Source organism: Rhinolophus hipposideros, assembly GCF_964194185.1.
Source record: "Rhinolophus hipposideros genome assembly, chromosome: 4".
Lineage (NCBI taxonomy): Eukaryota > Metazoa > Chordata > Mammalia > Chiroptera > Rhinolophidae > Rhinolophus > Rhinolophus hipposideros.
The window spans coordinates 27,915,308-27,936,723 of record NC_138050.1 but is presented as its reverse complement, the minus strand read 5'-3'; the positions used below and the strand labels follow the sequence as shown (position 1 = coordinate 27,936,723).

General features: G+C 35.3%; 1 protein-coding gene across 8 annotated transcripts in view; it reads right to left on the bottom strand.

Moving 5' to 3' along the window:
• TENM3 (teneurin transmembrane protein 3) overlaps positions 1 to 21,416 on the bottom strand; it is a 955,259-nt gene that overhangs the window by 677,161 nt on the left and 256,682 nt on the right. For all 8 annotated transcript variants that reach the window (XM_081046184.1, XM_081046189.1, XM_081046188.1 and 5 more), the window contains exon 3: positions 4,766 to 4,843. The gene's annotated coding sequence lies outside the window, so the exon portion shown is untranslated. The remainder of the gene's footprint in view (positions 1 to 4,765; positions 4,844 to 21,416) is intronic.

Here is a 21,416-nt window from a genome sequence, read left to right as displayed (position 1 = left end):
TTGAGTGTTTGGTAGAATTCACTAATGAAGCCATCTGGTTCTGGACTTTTGCTTTTGGGAAGATTTTGGATGACTGATTCAACTTCCTCACTGTTGATCAGTCTATTTAGATTTTCCAGTTCTTCAGATTCAGTCCAGGAAGGTTAATATATTTCTAAGAACCTGTCTATTTCTTCTAGGTTACTGAATTTGGTGGCATATAGTCCTTCATAGTATTCTTAGATGATACTTTGTATTTCTGTAGTATCTGTCATAACTTCTCCTCCTTTATTTCTGATTTTGTTTATTTGCGTCTTTTCTCTTTTTTTCTTAGTGAGTCTAGCCAGGGTCTGTCAAATGTACTAATTTTTTCAAAGAACCCTCTCTCCGTTGCATTAATTTTTTTCTATTGTCTTTTTGTTTTCTATTTCATTTAGTTCTGCTCTGATTTTTGTTATTTCCTTCCTTCTGCTGACTTTTGGTTTCATTTGTTATGCTCTTTTTATTTCTTTAAGATATACTGTTAGGTTGTTTATTTGGTATTTTCCTTGTTTCTGTAATGATATAAATTTCCCTTTAAATACTGCTTTCACAGCATCCCAATAATTGTGATACAATGTCTTTTTCATTCTCATTTGTTTTTATGTATCTGTTGATCTCCCTTCTATTTCTTCTTTGACTCATTTATTCTTTACTAGCATGTTGGTTAATATCCAAGTATTTGTGTTTTTTCCTGCTTCCTTTTTGGAATTGATCACTAATATCAAAGCAATGTGGTTGGAATAATTTCAGTCTTCTTAAATTTGCTTAGGCTGGTTTTCTGTCCCAACATATGGTCTATGCTTGAGAATATTCCATGTGCACTGGAAAAGAATGTATAGTCTGGTGTTCTGGGATAGCCAAAGCAATACTAAGAAGAAAAAAAAAAACAAGGGTGGAAGTATCACACACCCTGACTTCAATTTTTACTACAAAGTAACAATGATCAGAACAACATGGTATTGGCAGAAAAACAGACACACAAACCAACGGAATAGCATTGAGAACCCAGACATAAACCCACATATATGTGGGCACATCATTTTTGACAAAGGAGCCAAAAGCATACAATGAAGAAAAGAAAGTCTCTTCAATAAATGCTGCTGGGAAAATTGGAAAGCTACATGCAAGAGAATGAAACTAAATTGCTATCTGTCACCATGTACCAAAATTAACTCACAATGGATCAAAGACCTAAGCATAAGACCTGAAATAACAAATTGCATAGAAGCATAGGCACTAAACTTCTGGACCTTGGGTTCAGAGAAGATTTTATGAATTTGACCTCAAAGGCAAGAGAGGTAAAATCAAAATGAATGGAACTATATCAAACTAAACAGCTTCTGCACAGCAAAATAAACCATCAACAAAACAAAGAGCAACCAACTAAATGGGACAAGATACTTGCAAACAATACCTCTGATAAAGGGCTAATATACAAAATATATAAAGAACTCATACAACTCAACAACAACAAAACAATCCAATCAGAAAATGGGCAGAGGACCTGAACACACACTTCTTCTAAGAAGACAAACAAATGGCCAACAGATATATGAAAACATGTTCAGAAGCTAGTAGCTAGTTAGTAGGGAAATGCAAAGCCAAATCACAATGAGATACCACTTTACACCTGTTAGATTGGCTATTATCAACAAGAAAAGTAATAACAAGTGTTGGAGAGGCTGTGGAGAAAAAAGAACCCTCATGCACTGCTGGTGGGAATACAAATTGGAATACAGCCACTGTGGGAAACAGTATGGAATTTCCTCAAAAATTAAGAATAGAATTATCAGACGACCCAGCAATTCATCTTCTGGGTATCTAACCCCAAAATGTGAAAACATTTATCTGTAAACATATATGTACCCCTAGGTTCATTGTGGCATTAATCACAGTGACCAAGACATGGAAACAACCAAACTGTTCTTCTATAGATGACTGGATAAAGAAGATGTGGTACATACATACAATGGACTATTAGTCATCAATAAGAAAAGATGAAACATTGCCATTTGCGACAACATGGATGGATCTTGAGATTATCATGCTAAGTGAAGTAAGTCAGACAAAAAATGTCAAGAACCATATAACTTCACTCATATGTGGGATATAAAACTGAAAGCAACAAACAAGACAAACAAACAAAAACTCATAGATACAGACAACAGTTTGGTGGTTATCAGAGGGTAAGGAGGGAGGTGGGATAGTAGGAGAGAGTAAAGGGGGTGAAATACCTGGTGATGGAAGGAGAACTGACTCTGGGTGGAGAACACACAATGTGATACACAGATGATATATTACAGAACGGTACACTTGGAACCTATATAATTTTACTAACCAAAATTTATTTACCCCAATAAATTTAATAAGACATTAAAAAAAGAATAAAAAAAGAAATATGGAAGTAAATATTAGAAGAAACAGTTCAAACAAGTGAATGTGGCCACTTGTGAAGAAATGATGTAAGTTAGGAGTGGGGTGGTGGGGAGGGTAGTGTTGGAGCCCTTTTCTTCCTTACCTTTGCACCACTATTTGATTTTTAAAACTATATATTATTTTAATAAAAATAAAAATTAACTTCAAAAAGAAAAGTCAAGGGGAGGTTGACATGTTTTATTATAATAACACTCATAGAAAGAGCTTTTTCTGAGGTGAAATGCTAGAGATCTGAAGGAATCTCATCAACAGTGGGTTTTAGAGAACTGAGGATTGCTTTTGCACTGAGTATTGTTATATTTTTATAGGAGAAAACACATAGGTGATTACATTTCCGCTTAGAGTGCCTGAATTAGGTGCACGGCTCCCATTAGTAATAAGAGGAGCTGTGCACCTAATTCTTGATATACTTCAGTGATAATTTATCCTAATAATTTAATTTATTTGAAGTCTATTATAAAACTATACAGATAGGTTCTTCACAGTAGGTGCCTTTGTTGTGATTCACACTTGAATGAAAAGAAAAGCCAGGAGGAGGATTTGAGGAAAATATCAGTAAAGCACCTTAAATAAATCACTTCTTATCTAGGTTATATCTATTGCATTTCCTGGATCTTTGTTTCCATAGCCTGTGTGCTAAATATAATGCTACTGTTAGAGAGGATCTTAAAAGAACAGTTACTGAGCAAATACATGATGTTAAATAATAAATCTATTTTGTATTAACTGTTTTATCTTAATGGAGAAATCTCACCATCACCTAAATTGAAATCAAGGAAAGAACTATACCTTGCATGCAGGAGATGGCATATAACACAGCCATTCATTCTAGAGTTTCATTTTAGTTTTGATTAATTACTCACTGAGTCTGTACGCATGTGTGCCTCTGCATGCTAGAACTTTTATTAAAGGACTCTCATATTACTTTTCTCTGAGACACCCTTAGGGGAAAAGTAAAACATCAGTGCCTGAGAGGGATGTTAAAAGAAAACAACAGTAGTTGCTGTTATTTTATGTAACAATTAAACCACAATTTTAGTCCTAAAATAAAATCCTTCTGTCTTATCTTTGCCCTTCTGTGTGCTGAAAAGCAAAACACTTCTGCAAGTCCTGGATTTGTGTCAACTTCAATGTGTGTGTGGGGGGAGATTACTTGTTTTGGATATAAAATTAATTCAGATCTAGTAACTTGGATATAATGCTATATCGGTGACAAAATCAGCTATTGTCATAGTCTCTCCAGATGTAGGCACTGAAGGTCTAAACTCCTGTCATTATTTTTTTCATCTTAAAAAAAAGAACAATATATTGACTACGAATGAAGGACATCCAACAGAAATATACTCAAGTAACTCAATTTTTCTGATATAAAAATGTTATCATTCCTACATATGTGTATTTCATAATTATTTCATAATTTGGAAAAGCCTTTTCTTCATGGAAAATTTTTACTGAATTTTGTATTAAAAGAAGAAACAGACCATCATTCAGGAGAAGGCCACAAATCTCACAGAATTCCATCTATTAAAGAACTCCACCTATTAAACCCAAAGAGTCAGATACTTTTTGAATGGTTGGCTCTAGGAAACCAGAACTTCCAGGCATACTACTGTATACAATCCTGAGCAGGACACATCAGATTTTATTTTGTAAATTCTATTACAGTGTCCTGGTAGAAGACACTTTTCATTTTGTGGAAACCTCTCAGATTATGGTTTCAAATGAATCTGTTCACAAGGTTCAACAGCTTTAAATTACTAGACCAAGGCTACCATTGAGAAAACGCACTGAGCTAGATCGAGGAGAAGACAAAAATAACCAGGTACAAGTTTAATTCTCTAAGATTGCCATGTAAGTGCTGCTCAGAAAGGATTAAGACTTCCTGAGAACAAGAGAGCTCTAAACAAATCACTTCCAAAGTGGGAGAGACACACACACAAGCTCTGTAACCCATTGTGTTTGTTTGCCTTTCTACTAGTAGAAAATTCTCTTTAGTTAAAAAGCAGAGAGATTCTATGTTTTAAAATGCCCTTATTCATTTAATTTTTCAGAACAAAATGTCTGTAGAAATACCACTGCTTTCATAGTTATCAAAAAGAGCACGAAAATCAGAATAATTACCCTTTTTGGAATCATTTACCTTCATCTAATTCACAGAGGTTAATGGCGTAAGTAATAGGCCACAAAGTAGACTGCAACTTAGCGAAAGGGTCTAATTTTGTCAAAACAAACAAGTTGTATATCTTAAGAAGTTTTTGGTTTTTTTTGTTTGGTAGGTTTGGACACATTTGAGTGCCTGGGGGCTTACCTTGTCTTCTTTAGAGAAGTCTTTAGTTCTCTTGCTTGCACAGAAATTCTATATCACTGTCATAGAAGAGCAGGAACTCTAGAATAAAATAAACAAAATATATGAACTGGAAGAAAACTCGATCTGATGTTTTATATGGATGATTTCAGTTCTGAAACTCTTTAAAATTTAAGAGATACATTATAACATAGGATTGATGTTGATTTATAACAATCAAACAGAAAACACTTATTAACAGTCATAAAAAGGGTTTGTGGCTACCCTAGCAGTGTGTTAAGCAAACTTTATTTCATGTGTCCATGTCATTTTGAGCCTTCTGTTCTTTTCTAGTAATAAAAGCAAAGAATTTATATGGCTTATTTATCTTTACAAAGAGTAAAACGTGAATTTATCTAAGACCCTCCACATTTCATCTTGTTGAAAGCCTCAGTCATCTCTGTCCCCATTGTTAATTCCAATTACACATTATGATAATGAGATTAGAGTGAGATATATTTTAAGTCACATTGTGTTCCCAGAACTCAGGATTATGCGTACATACTACTGTGCGAATTTACAAAGATTTGTTTCTGGTTCTGTTGAAGCAAACAATGCATGAATTCCTTCTTTTTGCATTTTACTTAGTCATTTTAAACAGCAATCACATCTAAAATGAATCCATTCCTTGAGTTTCTCATTTTAGCCTAATAGTCCTTTAGCCGTTTCCAAGCATCGAACAATCAGTCCAATTCTCTCTGTTCCATTTCTTTACCTTTTCTCACCCTATATAAAGATAATAAACAAACAAAAAAAAACCCCAAAAAACATACATGGAGGGTGTAAGATAGGCAAATATAAATCAGAAATTACTTTGAGCTTTTGAATGTATTGACTAAGATAATTGATATCATTATCAGAAAAAGAGAAGCAAAGAGAAATAACTGGTGTTTCAGAAAGCTAGTGTGTTTGTTTTTTAAGATATGGAGGGACTGGATCAACGTCTGGTTAATATACTAGCTGAAAATGTTGAGTTATAGGGTTGGGAGTTACAGAATGGATGTGACTTCAAGAGATGGGGAGAAGCTGGTCTACACTTGAGGAAATATCTATATGCAGGGTGTTGCGGGGTGAAGAGACAGGAGCCCTAGGGGAAAGAGGAAGGGATCGAGGAGTCACATTGGATAGAGGCCATGGAAAGAGAGTGTTGAGAAAAAAAATAACTGGTCAATAATATTAAATGCTATCAGTAAGCTTGAAAGAATGAGAACTGTGTGAAGATCATAGGATATGATTTTGAAAAACACTTGTGAGTTCTGAGACACATATTTTGATTAGAGAGAGGGTACAAAAGTCAGCTAACAGGAGGAGGAAAGCTAGATGATGATGAGAAGAGGGGGGAAAAAAAAGCGTGGTAGAGTTGATGGAAATGTTTTCTGGTAGTTACTTTACTTTGGTTGCTTAAGGAAGAATCATCCCGAGCATGCTAATAAATTGGAAGGAAAGACCAATGACAAAGGAAAGGCTGCAGATGGTAGCGAAAGGTGAAATGGGGGGTTGAAGCGGGTGTATGTGCATGAGAGAAATTAAGACCAAGGGTAGATGGGAAATTTGGCTGTAAAAGGAGGAGAGGTGCAATTCCATTTGAGGCAGGAAGGAGAAAGTCATTTGTTAAGATGGCCATGGGTGGATGTGATGACTTGAGAAACCGTAAAATGTGGAAAAGAAAACTGAAAAGCTGTTTGGGCATATGATTACGTATTAAAAATAAATTAACACAAAAGGTCATGTACGGATCCAGTGAAGTTGAATAGGCTAGTTTTACCCTGGACCTAGTGGGAAGATTTTCATCATTTTCCCAAGAAAGCCTGCATGAGCCACCAGCTGAGAAAAGAAAAGGTGAAGCTCACTCAAGATTGGGAATTATGCTAGGCAACAAACTGGAAAGTCAAGGAGGCAAACAAGATGTGGAAAGGGTAAAGAACTGGATGATTTCGGAGACTGGGCTCGATGTTTCAACTGGTTGACTAAGACCTTTCTTCTTTCCCCCCTTCTCTCTCTTCCTTCGTCTGTCTGTCTATCTATCTATCTATCTATCTATCTATCTATCTATCTATCTATCTATCTATCATCTATCTAATCTGGCAGATATTTACTGAGTGTTTACTTTCCTTTAGGCTTTGGCTAGGCAGCAGCCAGGAAAAGACAGTGGCTCTTAGATCACAATTTTGTAGAGGGGTGAGGTTGCTTTCTAATACATTTTTATCCATAATCATGTGAGCACCATCATCTCTCCCAGGTTTTCTCTCTCTATATATAGATATATAAAATGATCTGCACACATTATACCATACATATATGACACACACATAGATATACACACATCCATGGTGTTTGTGCATGCATGCGTGTATAAAATTATATATATATTATTCTGTATATAAAATATGTATTATATCTGTAATATACTTCATATATGTACATATGTCTGTCTCTCACACACATATATATACAATGGCATCATTCATATGTGTCATCTCTCACATTCATCATCTGATCTTTTCACACAGGGGATACCTGACATAGGATACCATATACATGTCCTCCGTATTTTCACCTTACAACCTTCCTATTTCTTCAGACTGCTGCTGTGTATGTGTCTGAAAATGCTGTTTGGCAGCAGTGTTCCTCTCGTATAGGAAATCACTGCTACCGATGAACCCAAATGAAGGGACCTTTCTACAAAATATCACAGGATAGGTGAAGAATGAGGAGGCATCCTGGAATTGGAAACGGTTTCTTGAGCAGAGAATAGTAATTCAACTCTGGTATGGGGTAATCTGTGCCCACTGATCACTATTCCTTTATTAAAAAAAAACAAAACACATCATCTTTTAATCAAGAAAATAGAATTCAAACATCTCATGGAATTTGTGTTTGAGCTGCTATGCACTGGAAGAAAATGAGCTGGAGGAAATGTTTTAGCTCTCTGTAGCATATATAGGACACGTTGGATAGCTCCTGAAAACTCGAGATTTTCAGGAGGTGTTCCAGAATTTCTAAAAAGTTGGATTTGAATTTTATCTTCTAAAACGTATATTTCAGTTTTTTGCAGATACTCCAGAAGTTTATAACTCTGCATTGGTCTTGAACTCAAGTCCGTGTGGGTCTTTTCACATGTAATTGTTAATGTGTGAGCCCTAATACATAGCTCACATGTAACACGTTCAATGAAACACAGGATGGGCTCAGGCCTCCAGTTCTGACACTAACATTCAGTGTTTTCACAGCACCTGCTGCTTTCAGGCTATTGTTATTTTTGTTGCTACTTGTCTAACTCATGTTGATAAGACTGCAAGTAAAGGTTCTGAAACCAAACTGCCTGTGAATGAACCGCAGCTCTGCCACTTACTGGCTATGCTTGCATAACTTTGAGCAAGACCTAAATCTCTCTGCCTTGATTACTTTACCTTTAAAATGAGTATAAGATAAAACTTTCCCATGGGTTTGTTATGAAGATGAGTGGATATTTGTAAAGCACTTGAGTGCTAGCTACTATTTAAAATACTTTTTAATTCTAAGTTACAGTTATTTATATTCATATATTAAAACAGTTTTGTCTTAGTCAGCTGAAATCATTGCTTTTAAGACCAGGAACAGATTCTTCATTGGTAATAGAAAATTTTAAATAGATGTTTTTAAAGGGATGTTTAGACTGATTGGATTCAAAATAAAACTAGTCATATTCTACTAGAACCAACTAACTTCTCAATTAGTATAGACTATCCCGAAACAAACAATATAGGATGGAACAACTGTTCTGAAAATGTTCATGCAAAATCAGGAAGAGAAAGTATAACGATAATTTTTTGTCATTAGGTTTCATCTTTTAGGGTGATTAAAATTCTCTGAAATCCTCAGTGTCTTTATATAATGAATATACTCCTATTCCCCACCAATTTTCAATTTTATCTTGAAACAAAGCACAGTGAGCAAGACAATAAGATGCAGATTCTTTCCATGTAAACTGATTAGATTAACACCATAGGAAAAATGTATGCAAACAAAATGTAAATATGCCAATGAAAATAGACAAATAACATCATTCCAAGAAAGCTGCTGCCTTGCTCTTAAGGTTCTTAATTTTCTGCTCACTTCTGCAGAAAATTATTAGATCCTATTCTGCTGATACCAGACAATTAACTACTATGAAAATACAATTGGTGTAAAAGTTTGGTATTCTAGTCCAGAGAAGAATCTAAAACTGTGCTTACATTATATTTGATAAAGAAGTTTAGAGATGAAGACAGTTTGAATTATATACAACTCAGCAGAATGAGTATAGACATGTAGAACCCTCTTATTCTTATTTTTCTATCCTATTATTATAGATAAATATGAGGAAGATTCTTTATGAAAATACAAAACAAGTAAGATTTAGATTAGAGGAGTTTTTCACACAATATGAAATAAACTGTAGCAACAATACAGTGAGGTCTGTTGACGGTCAAAATCATTTCAAAAAGCAAATTGAGCTTGTTACAAGAAATATCAGCAAGATCAACAAATTACTTCAGTAAGTTGTGGCTGAGAATTACTTCAGGAATTTTTTTCTAATCAGCTAAATTAATGGCATTTTTGGGGGTCTCACTTGCCATTCTAACATTAGAAACACATGAAAGCAAGTGTGGTGGCTCCTATGCAAAGTACTTCATTCAAGGTGTCTTGGCATGCTGGAAAGTTAAGAGGAGCTAATTGAAACGCTAGCCTTTTATTTATATACTCATTTGTTCTGCAAATATGATTGTGTGCATATTATGTGTTAGGCACGATATTAGGTTTTGGGGATATAAAGATGAGCAGAGGCAGACACATTGTCCCCATTTTGCTGAGATATACATTAATCAAATTATCAAACAAATAATGCTGTATACATACAACAATTGTAAGTGCTATAACACCACAGAGCAGGAAGACCTGAGAGGCTCAGAGAAGGCTCTTTGAAGAAGTTAGTAGGATTTCCCTGGGCTCCGTGGAGCTAGAGTGAGAAATGGGAGTGGAGAACCTTCTAGAAAGAGGGAAGAGCTTGAACAAAGGCCTTGCGATTGAAGGGAGAATGGAGAGTTTGAAGAACTGAGAGAAGGCCAGTGTGGGGTCTCCGGGCCATGGGCTCGGGCTCAGGTGATGCACAAGGGGTTGGGACATCAAGAAAGGGCCAGACCAGGCAGTATGTGTGTCAGGCACATTAAGCATTTAAATTTTTATCCTGAGACCAATGGGAAGTTTCAAAGGGATTAAAACAGGAGACATTCTGTTTTGAGACTACTATGCCGACAGCTTGTGGACTCTGCAATAGCTATTGCAGAAGCAAGAGAAACAGGAAAATGAGAGATGCTCAATGTGGATGAAGAATATTGGAAGGATTCAGGGGAAATTTAGGGGGAAAGATTAACACTAGTCAATAGATAATGTCACACGCATGTTAAATGTGCAGAATTTTCAGAGTTCTGTGCATTCTACTGGTGGTGAATTCCAGAATTTATGTTCTCATAAATTCTGAAGTTTCTAAACTGAAAGTCTGTTACCTGTCTTGAGGATAAATGCTAGCATTAAAATGACAAGTGAGACCAAAATATGTTAATTGATTTTGTTGATAAAAATAACATTAGCTACTTCTCAGTCATAACATCATTGAACTAATTTATCTTGCTGATATTTTTTGTAAGAGGCTCAATCTGCTAATTTGGGGTGTATTACCATGCTTCCAATTTCATGTAAAAAAGCAGTAATGAAATTTAAACTTTGGACTAAACATGCAATACAAAATAATTTAAATAAATCAAACTGAGTTATTTCTAACAGAAACAAATCTTCAGATTTCATGATATCTGAGACTTTGAAAAATGTCATTGTAGAATCTCTCATGATTTATAAGATGTAGTTGGAAGGTGTTTTCTGCCAAACATTGAAGTTAAAATTTAAACTTTGTGTGAAACCTGTTAACCAACTCCCCTCAACTTGAATATTTATCCAGTATAAAGAACATGAGTAGTTGTATATTATAAATGATCCAACAAAACCTCAATTTTCTACTACTTATCTTTGAAACTTCTGTTAGTTTATTTGAATATTAAAAAGTTAAAAATATTCAATTTCAATACATTTTCTTTTTACAGCTCTCATTTTTATACAAATGTAAGGATTATCTGAGCACATTTTAAATATTCCATGTAAATCTCATGGTTTTACTAATAAAAATTACAGTTCATTTTATAAATTAGTTCTGTCAAGATTTAGCTACCTTAAATTATTTCTGAAAGAAGGTTGAGTATAAATATCACATACATAAATATATAACAAATAACCATCAAGACCCACCCCCTCACACAGAAGGTAGTAAATATTTCATACTTTCACAATTTACTTTAATTGTGTTTTACTGTCCTCTCTTCCACCCCCATTATTAAACTCTTGCTGGATGGATGTATTTAATATAAACATTTAAAAAACTCACTTTATTATAAGCAAAACAAATACAAATTACAATGTCTGCCTTATTTACTTATCTTTGTAAAGAAGTATTTTTGATTTTTAAGGAGAAATATTTCTCTTAGTATCCTGATTCTGCATTTTTTTCCTGACCAATAGTTAATTTTTTTAATGCTGCCTTTCCCCCATATTTACAGTTTACATTCAATGTTTTTTTCATTATTAACAACACCTTTCAAAAAGGAAATGTATAATCATGAGTGCATTATTGTAATGTTCTCTTACAGTGGAGTAAAATAACTTGACAGTACAATAGCAATAAAGAATTGCCCCCCTCTATAGAAAGTGCCTGTATTGTAGACCCATGTGGCTCCATGACCTTCATGGAGCCTGGAATGCTTCTAAATGGTTTTATTATCAATATACCATGTTCATGACAGTATGACAACCGAGGATTACAATCACAATGATTGTTGGAACAGATGATATTGTATACCACTATAAATTATATAAATGAGAAAAACATTTCTTTGCTCTTTAAAAATAAGCTTTCTTTGTGGCATATTGTCCACAAAATACTCCCGTCACAAAATATTTAAAACAAATACACAAATGAACAAGGCTTTTCACCAGGTTTGAGGTAGTACCTGCTGAGACACAATTTTCTGTGCACAGCGGGCCAATGATCGGTTGCAAACACTTAAGCCCACTGGTGCCATAAACCAAAAAGGGTCAGTCAGAAATTCCTCCCTGTGATATAATCTATGTTCAAGATTTGTCTGACAATTAGGGTAGCTCGATGTCTTTCTTGATAAAAAAACAAAAACAAAAAAAAAAAACCCACAAAAATTGAAAAAACAAAAAACACAGATGTGTCTGTATCCAAATGGGGGTGGGAGAAACCTGTCATAATTCTTTTGAGACAAACTTTAAAGCAAATGGTCTCCAGTCAGTATTTACCCTCCACACATATTCTCTGATCCAAGATTTTACAAATATAAGAGATTTGAAAATAAATAGCAGCAACCCCAAATCCCAAATTCTTTAAATAACAAAGCTGTTCAGTATCTTTAAATGCCTTCATGATGTGTGGAGTGCATCACTGTTACTAAGTGAAAAATGGGGGAAAAAGTTTAAAAGAGGAACGTTGTCTTAAATAAATGGAAGTAAAGAACAACATTCATGCCATGCTTTCAGTGCCATTTCAAAGCTCCAAATAAGCTAAAACAAATAAACCACCCTCTCATTTTGACCTAGATTACTGTGTAAACAAAGGTACATATTCTTAATTTACATGAAAAGCAATTAGGCCTGCTGCTGACAGCACTGTGAAAAACCCATCTGTGTAGGGCAAGCTTTTTAGACTTGAAAGAAATAAGCTGGTAGAGTTTTTTTTTTTTTTTTTTTTTTTTTTTTTTTCATTCTCAGCCACTATTCACTTTGGGCCACAAATGCTATTAAAATTTTTAAACTGGTTTGAATGAACATTATTATTACTGTTATACATGCTTAAAATATGTTTTTTTTCATGTTTAAAATTATTTTCTGATGCATACTTTGAGCCCAAATTTTGACATTTCATGATGGTGTTTTAGATTTAAGAAATGACTAGAAAGTGCTATAATTTGTTTTTCTTCTTTGGAATGCTTTGTGAACAAGCTAGACTTCTCAATACAAAGGGGAAAATGAACTGGGAAAACCGTGGTAGGGATTACATTCATATTCATACTTATTCATATGTATTAAAATATGAATTTGTTAGCCTGAACATATTTTTAGAGTATGTTTATTTCTCTGTAAAGTTTTTAGCAATTCAGTAAGTGGCTCTTTTCTTTTGGAAACTTTTTTTCTGGTTAGAAAGATGGCACATGTTCTTTTCAATAAGTACACATTTAAGGGAGAAAGTAAGAGATTGACTACTCTCAACACTTTGATATTACATTTTCCTACGTAGATTTATTCATTCACCAAATATTCACTGTTCACCTATCATCTGCCAGAATATTCCTAAGTGATAGGGACACAGTGGTTAACCAGGCCAACTCCACCGTTGCCCTCGTAGGTTGAGAAGTCTAAATGACCATTTAAACAAATGAATGCATTATAATGATAATTTTTGACAAGTTCTTTCAGGGACAAGTGTGATGTTCTATGGAAGGATATAATAGTGGGCCTATTGTAACTTTGGGTGTATTTTCAAGTTTTCCTGTAAAAGCTTGGGTGAGACACGACTGAAAAGAAGTACTCAGGTGAAGTGGGAAAGAGCAAAAGAGGAAAGGCATGTGAAAAGCTTTGAAATGGCCAAGAACTGAAAGGACTGATAGGCAAGGAGGACACGGTACCGGGTGAGGTTGGAGAGCTGAGCAGAAGCCTGATTTCGTACAGCCTCGAAACCCACTGTGAAATTTAGTTTTGTTTGTTATCCTGGGAGTGATCAGAAAATCACGGGAGGATTTTTAAGTTGGGAAGTAACATGATTCAATTCAAATGATCACTATGAATGATTACTTTCAAAACACAGCTAAACATGTTTAATATATTCCCAAAGCTTCACAAGACACAAGTTTCATGGCAAGCAGAAGCTATGTAGATTTCCGTAATGGAGCTGGTCAGAGATTCTTGGCTCTGTGCAACAGTTAAGTTTCTTGGCTCCTTTCAGGACTGATTTAACGAAGTAGAAAAACCCAACTACATCTTTTTTCTACTATCACATTTCCAAGAATAATGAGGTCAAGACTCCAGGTCAATTTCGGTTTGGAAGTAAAATGTCTAGTCCATTTAATTTTTAAGTCTTTGGTTTGATCCTTTCATAACAGAGCTGGTACATACAAGCAGGACAGTTCAGTGAAGAACATTGTGGGAACTGGTCTAAGTAATTGAGTTGGGGGTGTAGGTAATAAAATTTAGTGAGGACACTATATGTACAGAAGAGGGGTAATGTCCACAGGGTGAAGAGTAGCTAGTCCACAACCTCTCATCTCATTCCCTTGTGTAGGACATGAGAAGCGGAGGACAAGAGACAGCTTTTGCCAGAGGCACTGGAACCAAACAACCAGCCCATGTGACACTGGCAAAATAGGGCTAATATTACAAAGAGAATTTGTGATTTTTGTGTTCAGTTCCACAGGAATTTGGAGAGAGGGAGGGCAGATCACCTAATTGGGGGTGAGGTTGCCACAGTGGGGCTATGCAGCCAAAGAAACACCAACTATCCATGACAGCGATTACCTGGGAGAGAAGTTTGAGAAGGGCCAGGGGAAAATTCGTCATCATTATCATTAACCAGGTAATCAGCTGAGGAACTAGGACAACTAAATCTGAGTTAGGCAGTTGAATAGCTTGTTTCATGTAGACCTCGCTGAGGTACAACTTTGATAATTTGCTTTTGGTAATCCTGGGAGGTCGTAGATGTTTATATGATGGTCTGGACACTGCTCCCTACTCACTGGATGATTGCAGGAAAGTTTCTCAGTCTTTTACAATGAAAATTGGAATAAAATCCTCACAGAATTGCTGTAGAATTAAATGGGATGACGTACAATGTCTGGTACAAGGTGGCCACTTAGCAAATATTAACTATTGTTACATCTCAAAACTTCGTGACAAAATGTGACTTCTCTGTTTTTTCGTTTATATATCTACGCGATAGGAAGCACCAAACTGTTAAATCAATCTTATTTGTAAAGCATGTAGTCTTAAAGAAAATATGACTTTTTCAACATGAAGTATTCTGAAAAATACAATGGATGATTTCATCTAAGCTAGGTAAATATTATTATCCTCATTATATAAAGGTCAGAGCAAATCAAAGAAATAAAGTAACTTGTCAAAGAATGTCAGAGCTTGAGATTAGAGTGCTGGCTTTTCTAGCTCCTATGACTAATGTTAGACAAAAGCTTTCTGAAGCAAAAAAAATCCCTATCCATTCAAATCACTTCAAACATTTGAAATGATGACAACTCAGCCAATTCTTTATTATTATTTTTTTCATTCAGCTCATGACTTTGAATTAAACATGGTTAAGAAAAAAATAATACTACAAGCTTGTGTGATTCTGGCATTGGCTAATTAGGGTAGACAATTGCCGAGAATGGAAAGATCAGGATTCTCTACATAGATTTGCAAGATTACCAGGAGAAAGTTAGCAGTTCAGTCTCATGCCACATACAGTAATTAATATTGAAAACCCAAAGAATCATCACTATTAGAATAGAAATGAACAGTACTTTATCTAGGTATTCAAACCAAATAACTACACATTCAGAATTAGATGTTCCCTAACTCCAAATGTTCACAACATTATTTCCAGCTCTTGGCAAGTATGCAATGTATTTTCCTGCCTCACCATAAATTTCTTGTAGTTTGCATTATCACTTGACATAATATCATAAGCTCCTTACCTTGTTCAGAAGCTTTTAGACCTTTGTTCTGTTTTCTCTTCCTCTAAAGACACACAAATAAATCATAAAGTGTACCTTTAGTTTGTAAAAGAGCAAGAGAAAATCATCTTAGGCAATCTCTCTGAAAATGTTCATAGGCTCATAAGAAGTTTCAGTTGGGGCCAATGTAAGTTTGTCACACAAATGATAATTTATAGGATTCTGTCACTCACTTTACATGGTCTTCATGCAAAACTTGTACTAACTAGAAGAAAAATTCGTTTAAAAGCGTGCATCTTTATTTTATCACACGAGAATACATTTCTTAGGTCCTTATCTAAATAAATTATGTGAGTATATCTGGATTTGATAATGTTGACGTAAACTTATTAATAAAGAGTTTATAGTGAAGAAATGATTCTTGGAGAGTATATTCTTTTGAAACACGACAGGCTAAATATTGCATGCAAGTATAAACAGTGCCACTTCTTTCACTACAATACTAACCTTAATTACTACGTAAAACTCAATCCAAAAAATAGTTCATTTTATTATATGTACCAGCAAAATAATTTTCACTAGGTGTGGTAGAAGATTACAGACAAACAAATCTCTCAATCAACCTATGTTTGTAATGCGCGAAGCTTCCTGCTTTTCTCATACCTATGTGTCGGCAGGAAGAGTGAAGCAGACCAGAGGTTGATCAGCAGTGATCTCCATAGCTCGAGGTTAGGGGACTGGATGTGGATGGGAACCTTGGAGAGGGAAAGAGAAACTGGGGGAGCAGGACTGGCTATGAGGGAAATTGGCTAAAGGCAGCTAAATCCAAAACCAGCTTTGTGGTCTGCATCTAAAATCCACAGATGGCCTACATTTACATATCATCTTGTCTGTGATGGGAGTATATATTAATTATAAGGAAAATGATGAGGGGAAATTTGGAGGATTTTATGACTTTTGGTAAATGAATTCCTGATAGAATCCAGAAAAAATATGAAATGGCCCAAATTACAAACGCTTTGTTTTACATTTTAAATTGTTTGAAATTGTAGGTAATTCATATGACATTAAAAATGATTGTTACTTTATTTTTTTTGAACATAAAACCTATCAATGCTAGAAAAACAATCTAATATGAATACTAAAAACAAATTTCAAGATAATTTAAAAAAAGAAAGAAAGCATCTAAATTTTACATGCTAATGGATTATGTTAATTGGCAAAGAAATGATTTTTGGTTTATGATGTAATTATTTAATGATATTATGGGTATACATTGGACCCAAAAACATATTTCTAATTCTCTGTTAAGCAAATAAAAGTTGTCTACTGAGAATATTAGAGACATAAGTTTGGCTAGCGGATCTTACCACAATCTCTAGTTAAACCTCAATCCCGTAATTGCTTTGCTCTCAAAAGTCCCACTAAAGCTGAGGGTTTCCCATATACCACACAGATCAGACTCAAAGACTTTTATGGGGGACATCAGTGGGGATGAGTACAAGCAGTTATGAAAGCTGCCTGTATAAATATGGTGTTAGGTAAAAATTAAACACAAAAACACGCCATGCTACAAGCAAATGAAAGCAACTACTGTGTTCCTATGAGAAAATGTAGAATTAAGTATATTTTTCTACATAGGGCAAAAACATTTTGAAACTTGTTTGTAAAACTTCTGTGGATCAGCTAACTTCAAGTGCCTTGAGTGTAGCACTAAAAACTTGAGAAATTCAAAGTTACCAAGAGAATAGAAAAATGGATACAATAATGTTTTGTTTTATATAGCACATTTCTACACAGTACTTTATCTCAGTCACCTATAAAATACCACGTTGAAGGATAAATTTTTGTAAAACGGGAAAAAAAACCTCACATTAAATTGAGTTATTAGAGAGGGATCTTTAACCACTCAGGTATTTAAGTGGCTGAAAATATCAGGTTCCCAAAATAAACAATAAAGACAAACTGATTTATGAAAGTGTTTACTGATACAAGCCTAAGAATACCCAAGATTTTAAAAGAACAAACAGTACGTTTCTAAGATAATGAAGATTTTCTCTAAAATACTAGAAAGTATGATTAAAATGGTATCTTAAAATTTGAAAATGATGCATTAAAAATGTAAAACAATGAAATTACTGGGGTTTTTGAACACCTGCACAAGAAACGACTGTGTTTGGTGATAGCTGCCATTTTATGAAATCTAGTAGGAAGTCCAAATGGAAAAAAACAAAGATGTTCAAGATGCTATTTTTAAGTGTGACTTTTCATTTTTCTCATGCTATTAACATTCTAACAAGAGGGAAGGCGATTTAAAGACTATAAAACCACCTGTCTGCCATTATGTAGCACTGAGTTCTCATTGTTGACAACGAAAGGGCCTTTGCAGGAGGGTGGGGGCAACTGGGGGTGGTCCCAGAAGAGGCCTATCTCACACATAAGCCCTGAGATAGCTCCTGGCATCAGCTAACACTGCAAAGGTTGCCCTGCAATACAGCTTGTAGTGACAAAGTAGAAAGGAAAAGTAGAGTGGAATTTAACTCCCTTAAATTCCCTTTTAAAAATGGGGTGTGTGTTGTGTCCCTTCATTTAACATCCTAAGTCTCACTTTGATTATTTGTAAGTACACTTCCTGTAATACTACTGAACCCTGCTTTTAAGAGCAAACACAGCTGGGACTGGCTTGTTTGGCTTGATGAACTTTACCATTAATTAAACATTTTGATAATTTCTCTGTGTGTCAGTTGGAGAGGCTGACACCTCAGGATGGGTCTTTGGTCTCAGGGCCTGTTCTCAAAGCGCAGACTTCTGTACACACTGTTCTCCCCGCCTCCCTCGTACCTCATTAGGACAGGCTGCCTGGAGTTTAGAGAAGCTAAACACTTCCCTCGTGCCCCTTCCAGACTGTGGCAACCTATTTGTTTTGTGTCTCATCTCAGGATCAGCTTGCCTATGCCTTCCAACACGACAATTAGCTAATTTAATAAATCTAATTTAGTCTAATGTGCTGCTGTGAGAGTACCATAGAAGAGGCCCTATCATCACCTCGAGGTTCTTTCTTTCCCTGCAAGCATCCTTTCTTCCCCCTCATAAAATCTCAATTTTCATAATACATTTCTGGGAAATAATGGGCACACTCCCATTTCCAAAATGCAAATAAATTCCATTTTCTGAACTAGTTTAGAGTCACTGGTGGTACCTGCCTAGCTGGCTCTAGTGAAGATGGTGATGTCTAGTTTAGGCTTCTGGGAAAGGGTTTCATGATTGATTCGTAATGTCCCCATAGGTTGAGAATGGAGACCATATTTTCGCTGAACTTGCTGTGTTTAATAGAGCAGGAGGTTAATCGTAGGTAGCTGCCTAGATTGTCAGCATATTAGCTCACAATTTTATTAACTTTAGGGTAACCATATTTTTCAAAATTATATATAGAACACTCACAGAGAAAGGTTAGGTCTTTTATTAAAATGAAAATAAAATTTTAGAGAAAAGTTGACTTGTACTGGTCAAATTCAGAGTGCTCAGTTAATTGTATCCATGTCACGCTTAGATGCTGATCCAACAGATTATCCCTGAGCCTCATAGTTTTTCTTCCCAGAGGAATTTCTCTCAGTTCCAGATTGGTCCCTACCAGTCATTGACCTGCTGACTTTAGCATCAGAGGAGATGAGGAGGCCAGGAGTAAAGTGGACCAGAGGGAAAAAGGGACGAGAGTAGAAAAGAAAAATATGCTGGAATAAGGAAAAGTTTTCAATGAATTCAAAGTAATGAAACTGATATTCTTCTGTGACTGGATGCCTTTCTTTGATGGCAATTATTACGTGCATTGAACAAGGGTAATACAGAGTGATAAGACAAAAGCCACCGAAGGGAGCAAGTTTAGAGGACAGTACTTATTTGATTGTATGAGCTCTAGCATAACTATTAGGGGACAAAAAAAATCAATGCCGTTCTTTCAGTTATACCTTATATCAAAAAGAAATGAAAATTTGCAAATCATATATCTGATAAAGGGTTAATATACAAAATACATAAGGAACTCATACAACTTAATAGAAAAAAATGTATTTAAAGATGGGCAGGGGATCTGAACAGGCATTTTTCTAAAGAATACATACAGATAACCAACAGGTACATGAAAAAATGCTCAACATCATTAATCATCAGACTGATGCAAATCAAAACGATAGTGAGATATCACCTTACACTTGTTAGAATGACAATTATCAAAAAGATAAGAGATAACAAGTGTTGGTGAAGGGGTGGAGGAAAGGGAACCTTGTGTGCTGTTGGTGAGTATTTAAATTGGTGCAGCCACCGTGAAAACCAGTAGGGGCTTTTTCAAAAATTAAAGAGAACTACCATATGATCTAGCAATTTCATTTCTGGGCATTTATCGGAAGAAAACAAAACTACCTCAAAAAGATATATGCACCCCCATGTTCATCGCAACATTATTTACAATAACCAAGAAGATATGGAAACAACCTAAGTGTCCACTGACGGATGAATGGATAAAGACAAGTGTACTCATAGTATATATGTATACAATGGAATATTATTCAGCCACACACACACGCACGCATACACGCGCGCACGCGCGCACACACCCACACACAATTTTGCCACTTGTGACAACACAGATGGACCTTAAAGACATTATGCTAAGTGAAACAAGTCAAAGAAAGACAGCTATCATACGATGTCTTTATATGTGGAATCTAAACACACATACACACACATACCACACACACAAACATTAAAACCAAGCTCAGTGATACAGAAAACAGACTGGTGCTTGCCAGAGGAAAGAGTGTGTGTGTGGGAGGGTGGGCGTGGAGGGGGCAAAATGGGTAAAGGGGGTCAAAAGGTATAAACTTCCGTGTGTATATAATAAAAATAAGTAAATCACAGGGATGTAATGTACAGCATAGTGACTATAGTTAATAATACTCTATTGCATATTTAAAAGTAGCTAAGAGAGTACATTTTAAAAGTTCTCATCAAGTGAAAAACATTTGCAACTATGTATGGTGAAGAATCTTAACTAGACTTACTGCGGTGACCATTTTGCAATATATGCAAATATCAAATCACTATGTCATACAAAAGAAAGTAATATGTCAATTATACCTCAAAAAACAAACAAACAAAAAACAAAACCACACCAAACCCCAAAGCTTCATTTTAGTAAGAGCAGCAATCTGGTATAAGGCAATGTCCTGGGTGAAAGGCTGAAATAAAGTCTTTGGATGCAGTTTTAGAATCAAACATACCCATTTATCTCTTTCCATGCCTACCAATCATTCAAAGTGAAAAGTGGGCCATTTTGATATGCTGAACCAGTAAGTTGGTGGGAAGGATATTTGAGAGGCTAGAATGCCCCAAATACTATAAAGGTGCAAGGTGAAATTGCTCTGGTGATATACTGGCTCTAGAAGAGACTGTTTTTGATTGCTATGGCAAAACTTACGAAAACAAAACACAAACAAGAATGAAAGATTGTTTGGATCTGTGATAAAAAAATTACTGAAGTGGTTCTCTATCTTTTTATAATTATTCCCAGTACTCCATAAATCTAATAAAGCTCTTCCATATTCCATTATCCTTGTAAAAACATTTCCCAGACTATGATGAGAGAACCACAGTTGTAGCCATTGTTTTGGCAGTAGTTATTCTAACAATGGCTAAAGTGAGCAAGAATGTTTTGCAGGGGATAAGAAGTTACTAAAAATATAAGAATGATCCAAAAGTAGTTACCCAGTGCATATTCTTGGGCATGGGTTTATTTCCCTCTTTTTTTCCCT